The sequence below is a fragment of the Octopus bimaculoides genome, chromosome 9 (genome assembly GCF_001194135.2).
Source record: "Octopus bimaculoides isolate UCB-OBI-ISO-001 chromosome 9, ASM119413v2, whole genome shotgun sequence".
Taxonomy (NCBI): Eukaryota; Metazoa; Mollusca; class Cephalopoda; order Octopoda; family Octopodidae; genus Octopus; species Octopus bimaculoides.
Genome location: NC_068989.1, coordinates 75358505 through 75365753, shown reverse-complemented (window position 1 = coordinate 75365753; position 7249 = coordinate 75358505). Strand labels below are relative to the sequence as shown.

Below are 7249 nucleotides of genomic sequence, written 5' to 3'. Positions count from 1 at the left end.
TAATAATAATAATAATAATAATAATAATAATAATAATAATAATAATAATAATTTTCAACTAGCAATAACCACGCCTCGGATAACTCTCATTGGCTATGGTACCGCCTCTGCGATAATAAACATGAAATTCTGTCTGTCCATCCGAGACCCTGTATCTCAGTTTATATTTTGCTCTACATAGACATATACCTTTCTGGAACCAGGATGATCCTGGGATTGAAAATCTACCCTTCATTTGGGTCTTGAACATCCAGCATTGGGATCAGGTCTGGATAAGGATTTGTTAAAAATTATTTGGTAAAAATTATTTGGTAAAAATTATTAATTGATTTATTAATTAATAAATTGATAATCCTTTACCCTTTTAATTTGTAATAATTATTCACTCCCTGTTAGTATACGCAGATTCTCTGCAGTATCACTTGTCGCGCACATGGTAATTTCTTGAAGGAAGGACAGTTAGACTGGCTGACCGAGGTGGATTCGGTTATGCTTTCAGATCTGTGTCGGTGTAGAATGTTACTCGTCCATGCTTGCACAGTTTGCTAGCATAGTCGAATTTACTACTGGAATACAGTATTGATGAAGGAAATTGATTATCAATCATAATCCAGAAACGCGTCTACTGTTAACTTTCGGAATTGGTTAGTTTTTCATTGTTTTTTTCTTCTTGTTTTCGCCTTTGTGAGTTACAAGTGATACTATCTGTGGGATTCTCAGCTTTTTTAGCTGCTATTTCTGAACTTCGGTATATGGTAAAGCAAATATTTGCTGATCCCTTAATTATGTTTATATATATATATATATTTGTGTGTGTGTCTGTGTTTGTCCCTCCACCATCACTTGACAACTGATGTTGGTGTGTTTATGTCCCCGTGAATTAGCAGAGGTCAAAAGAGACCAATAGAATAAGTACCAGGCTTACAAAGAATAGTCCTGGAGTTTATTTGTTCGACTAAAGACAGTGCTCCAACAAGGCTGCAGTCAAATGACTGAAACAAGTAAAAGAATAAATGAATATATACACACGCGCATGCACACACACACACACATACACATAAGCTTCTTCCAGTTTTTGTCTACCAAATCTACTCACAAGGTTTTGATCAGGCCAGGACCAGAGTACAAGACACCTATATTGTCACACATATACTGATGCGGTCGGGGATAGCAAATGACAAAGAGAAGTTGGTAAAGTATTCCAGGGGAGAAAAATAGACACAAAAAAAAAAAAAATCACAGCTGTCACAAATCAATTAACAAAATTAAGAACCAGTTTTACAAATTATACTCAAATTAACTATCAGGAAAAGAGTGCAAATGTAAGTGCATAGAAGCATGTGGAATGAGATGGCCTAACTATATAATTAAATCCACACTAAGGTTTCACACAGTGTTCTAATTAAATACAGGCAATCCTCAATAAACACACACATACATATGTACACACAGCCACACAGACTCATACATATGTAACAGATATTTGACACACTTTATCACAAGTGTGCAATTCAGCAATTTAATAATTACACACAAAAATCACATAACATAAACACATAAATTTTAGTTTAATGAATAAGATTTTTTAATGTAAACGATAAGTTAAAACGATGATCATCTAAATATTAAATTGGCTATATGCAGCTTCAGTGTTCATCCCACTGCATAGCACCTTAAGCAAGTTTCTTCTATTATACGTAGCCTCAGGGCAACCAAAACTTTGTGAGCAAATATGGCAGACAGAAACTGAAAGACCATTGCGTGTGTGTATATGTGTGTTTATGTGTTCGTGCAGTTGAGGCGCAATGGCCCAGCGGTTAGGGCAGCGGACTCGTGGTCATAGGATCGCGGTTTCGATTCCCAGACCGGGCGTTGTGAGCGTTTATTGAGTGAAAACACCTAAAGCTCCGCGAGGCTCTGACAGGGGATGGTGGCGAACCCTGCTGTACTCTTCCACCACAACTTTCTCTCACTTTTACTTCCTGTTTCTGTTGTGCCTGTAATCTAAAGGGTCAGCCTTGTCACACTGTGTCACACTGAATATCTCCAGGAACTATGTTAAGGGTACACGTGTCTGTGGAGTGCTCAGCCACTTGCACGTTAATTTCACGAGCAGGCTGTTCTGTTGATTGGATCAACTGGAACCCTCGACGTCATAAGTGACGGAGTGCCAACAACAACGTGTTCATGCATATGTTTAACTCACAGAAAATTGCTCAGCTACAGGTGATGACAATTCTGTTATTTCTCCTGTCAAACAGATTGTTAGCTAGCTTTGGGCCTTTGAAGAGATGGAATCAGATATACCTTAGCTGAAAAACAGGTAAAGGTTAGTCACTATAAGGGCAACCAACTGGCATGGAAAAATAGAGGTAAAATTAAACAAACGAGAAGAGTTAATTTGTGATCAATACTGGTTTCATAGTACTTTCACAAACTTTAATTAATGTATGGTCTTAATTAGTTGTCTCCTTATGTTTGATATAAAATATACTCTATGCAGTCAAAAGGACTGAGCATATATTAACATGAATGTTGTCGGCACTCCGTCGTTTAGGACGTCGAGGGTTCCAGTTGATCTGATCAACGGAACAGCCTGCTCGTGAAAATAACGTGCAAGTGGCTGAGCACTCCACAGACACGTGTACCTTTAACGTAGTTCTCGGGGATATTCAGCGTGACACAGGGTGACAAGGCTGACCCTTTGAATTACAGGCACAACAGAAACAGGAAGTAACAGTGAGAGAAAGTTGTGGTGAAAGAGTACAGCAGGGTTCGCCACCATCCCCTGCCGGAGCCTCGCGGTGCTTTCGCTCAATAAACACTCACAATGCCCGGTCTGGGAATCGAAACCGCGATCCTATGACCACGAGTCCGCTGCCCTAACCACTGGGCCATTGCGCTTCCACATTAACATGAATACACAGAAATAAATTTAATTTATCCAGATCACCTGGACAAGGGGAAGCATTTGCTTCTGCAGCAGATTCCAGCCTCCACAATCCCTGTCCACTGCTTGTAGAATCATCCTTAAATACTTAGACATACCGAGAACAGCTTCTTTGAAATCATCTCTTCTACTCAGGTGCAGATGTGGCTGTGTGGTTAAGAAGCTTGCTTTGCAATCACATCGTTTCGGGTTCAGTCCCACCATACAGTATCTTGGACAAGTGTCTTCTACCATAGCCTTGGGCTGATCAATATCCTGTGAGTGGATTTGGTCAGTGAAACTGTGGAAACCCATTGTGTGTGTCTGTGTGCCTGTGTGTGCACGTGCAACATGTGTGGGTGTGCAGCATGTGTATGTGCACAGCATGTGTGTGTGTGTGTGTGTGTGTGTGTGTGTGTGTGTGTGTGTGTGTGTGTGTGTGTGCCTTTGTGTCTGTCCCACCACCACACTGCCTGCCAACTGGTGTTGTTTTTTTTTTTTTCGTTTTTTATATCCCCATAACTAAGCAGTTTGGCAAAAGAGACCAATGGAATAAGTACCAGACTGATCTGTTTGACTAAAACCTTCCAAGGTTGTGCCCCAGCATGGTCGCAATCCAAAGACTGAAACAAGTAAAATATACTCAGCTCAGACCCTTAATAACCACATTAGTCCCAAACACTATAATGGAGTGCATACCACCAATGAGGAGTGCAGAGAAACATCAATTGGCGAGTACTCTAGCTCCCACCAGAATCGACAGAGATGTAAAGAAATATAGACTGGACAGTAGAGAGAATACATATCCAAATTCTAACACTGCATTCCTTACAATGGTTGCTTGCTGCTTTCTAGCTTGCTTCATGCTTTTGCTTGATGGGGTTGGGGTCATCCCAGGTTAGTAGTCCCAGAAGTGTCATCATATGTAGAGTGGACTAGGTCCACTGGTACTCTTCATTGCTGGCAGTCCCGTGCCAGCCCCTCCGCATCCTCCAAGGTGATGTTGAGCCTCTGGAGATGTTCCTTAATCATGTCCAGCCATCTGGTGTAGCGCCTACCACAAGGCCTCTTCTAGCCCAGAGTTGCTGTGTCAAACGAGAGTAGAGCCCTAGTAAGATGATCTTGCAGGTGACAGCTACAACAGTTGCAATGGTTAGTCCACATTATTCTGTAAGGAGCCTAGAACTGGTTTCCTGGTTTCTCTGTGAAGGTGCATGGCTTAGTTGTTAGGGTGTTGGATTCATGATCATAAGATTGTAGTTTCAATTCTTGGATCAGGCAATGCAGTGTGTTCTTGAGCAAAACACTCCATTTCACGTTAATCCAGACCACTTAGCTAGTAAAAATATGTAACCCTGCAAAGGGGCTGCCATCCCATCCAGAGAAGAAATATATACTCTTTACAGTAGACTACTGAATATCAGAAATTGATCTTCACATAAGAAGTGGAATGGTATGTCTAAAACATCTAGAACTACAATTCCTAACCAGGAAGAAAGTTCCCTTAGGGATGTAATTTTAAGATTTCACAGGAAAATAATTTGGGGATGTCAGTGGGGTAATTGTTTTTAGAATGAAAAATTCTTTACCATTAGTCATAGTTTTCACAATATTTAGTCTCCTTAAACCTAGAGACTTCCTGTTTAAAAACGATCTAAATTAAAACATTAAAATATTGTGTTACTTTATGTTCCAAGCATCAGCTTAATATTGACGAAGTTACTTTGCTATATTCCTCATTATTTTCTAATCTAAATTAATTGAAAGAAATGTAGTGTATTTCAACAGAAATATGGAAGGAAAAGGGTTAATGTTGATTTTAAAATGCTGATGTTAGAATAATATAAGACTTATTAATATTATGTATGGTGGGTGCTGAAAAGATCCTGGCTTTGGATAAAAGAAAATACAGGAGGATCAGTTAATTATGATTTTATTCAACATATTCCCCTCTCAGATTCACACACTTACTGCAGCAGTCCTTCAGTTTTTCTAAGCCCTACAAAAGAACTCAGAAGGTTGGACCTCCAACCAAGCCTTTCACAATACACTTAAAGCCAGGAACTTTTCATTAACCCCTCATAATAATTAGTGTTGCATATAAAACTACATTTTTAGCATAAGTAGCAGGAAAATAGGACAGTGAACAGGTAAACAAAGGGAAATACAGAAAAAAAGAAAAAAAGGGAACCATGATCTAGATCAGGGGTTCTCAACCATTTTTTATCTATGAACCCCTTTGATTACTATTTTATTCTGGTGGACCCCATCGCTATTTGATGTTTAAAAACTAGTTTTATAGATACTTCTTTCAAAATGTTTATTTTATTTTTTGCATATTAACTTGTGTAGGTTGAACTATGTAAAATGTTAGAGAAAGAAACTTTGCTGTTTCTTGCAATACATACAAATACATACATCGAAAGCAAAAATTTTTCAGGGGCACTTAAAATGCTACTGTCGCTCCCCAATTTACTATTTTGTTGCATGGACCCTGCAAAATCTTATATGGACCCACAGGGGCCATATGGACTTTGGATGAGAACCACTGAACTAGATAGAACAAGAGATCTGTGGGTTGCACCTAACTGTTTGGCCAAATACCTAAGTGAGTACACATACACACACATATTGACAAAGGGCTTCTTTCAGTTTCCATTTACCAAATTCACTCACAAGGTTTTGATCAGCCTGAGACTATAATAGAAGACACTTACCTGCACTTATAACCAACTGATGGTGATTCTTAGTAATATGACCTTTGTTAATTCCCAAGGAACTGGACATTGGCTGAGGTCAAACCACTCATCTCTACCGCTACCATGACCTAACCTACAGGCTTACATAAGCCAGCTGGATCTGCCAACAGGCATAACATAACCTCACTACCACACAGCATTCCTACAATCAATGACTGCATGTTAACATGTAAAGTGTTGATCCAGACAAGCTGAGCCAGGTTGCTCCTAAGTATTATTTGATCTGTTTATTATCTTTTACTATCTCTTTATCATCAGCTTAGTTTAAGTGGTGACCTGAGTTACTCAACTAGAAAATCATCTTATAAGATAAAAAATAGAGTTTGTTTGGGTTATTTATGTGTGGAGGAGGTGGGGTGTTTTATAAGAAATCATGTGTTAAAACAGATGTTGTGCCTTGAGAGGGTCGTTTTGCCAATAAAAATACATACACTGGCAATATTTCATTTCTTTTTATTATCTGGCAAAATCATTAGAGCATCAGACAAAATGTTTTGCAATCTTTCTCCAGACTCTTTACATTCTGAATTCAAATACTGCCAAGGTCAACTATGCCTTTCATCTCTATGAAATAAAATTTTTTAAATCCTTACTTGAAAACAAAAAGGGTTGGTGACAGGAAGTGCATCAAGGCTGTAAAAAAATCCTGTTTCAAAACCAGACCCCTATTTCAACCATGCTACTGTGAAAAAAAAAGTGGACATTGAAACAACAAATAAGTGGAGCCTTTTTATTACAAACTGCATGAATTACAAACCCTATATTTTTCACTTACACCACTTAAATCTTTTCTAACTTGAAGATTTACTATGGCAGAAGTTTAGAAGAGATATTAGGAGACAAATATTGTGTAAAAAAGTGCCTATCTCTAACTGTGGAGGGAACTTATGGTAGTGGTAGACCCGGGAAGACATGGGACGAGGTGGTGAAGCATGATCTTCAATCTTTGAATCTCACAGAGGTAATGACTAGTGACCAAGACCTTTGGCGATGTGTTGTGATTGAGAGGACCCATCAAGTCAAGTAAAATCATAGTTGTGGTAACTGGCACCCGTGCTGGTGGCATGTAAACACCTTTCAAGTACTGGGCCTCACAGACACAAAATGGCTGAGTTCCTTTCGAGTGTTGGGCCTCACAGAAGCAATGACTGAGACCTTTGGTATTGTGTCGTGCTTGAGAAGAAGACCCATTGAGCTGAGCAAAATTGCAGTCATGGCAGATACTGGTGTCATGCCAGTGGCAAGTAAACGCACCCATTACATTCTCGGAGTGGTTGGGGGGTAGGAAAGGTATCCAACCATAGAAAACCATACCAAGTTAGACTGGAGTCTGGTGCAGCCTTCCAGCATGCTAGCCCAGTCAAACCGTCCAACGCATGCTAGCATGGACAACGCATGTTAAATGATGATTATTCTGTTTTTAAATGGGAATGCTTATATGCTGCCTTTTTTAAAATATTTTATCTATCACTTGGAGAAACAGAATTTAAGAATAATGACTTAACACAAGGCACTTTCTAATTATATTTTCCTAATGGTATGAAACATCCACTGTATATAT

The 7249-nt window shown here is 39.1% G+C and overlaps 1 protein-coding gene and 1 pseudogene across 2 annotated transcripts in view; both read right to left on the bottom strand.

The window, feature by feature from the left end:
* The window catches only part of LOC128248788 (U4 spliceosomal RNA), a 150-nt pseudogene extending 31 nt beyond the window's left edge, over positions 1–119 (bottom strand).
* LOC106869760 (ras GTPase-activating protein 3) overlaps positions 1–7249 on the bottom strand; it is a 214418-nt gene that overhangs the window by 152271 nt on the left and 54898 nt on the right. The window lies entirely within an intron of this gene.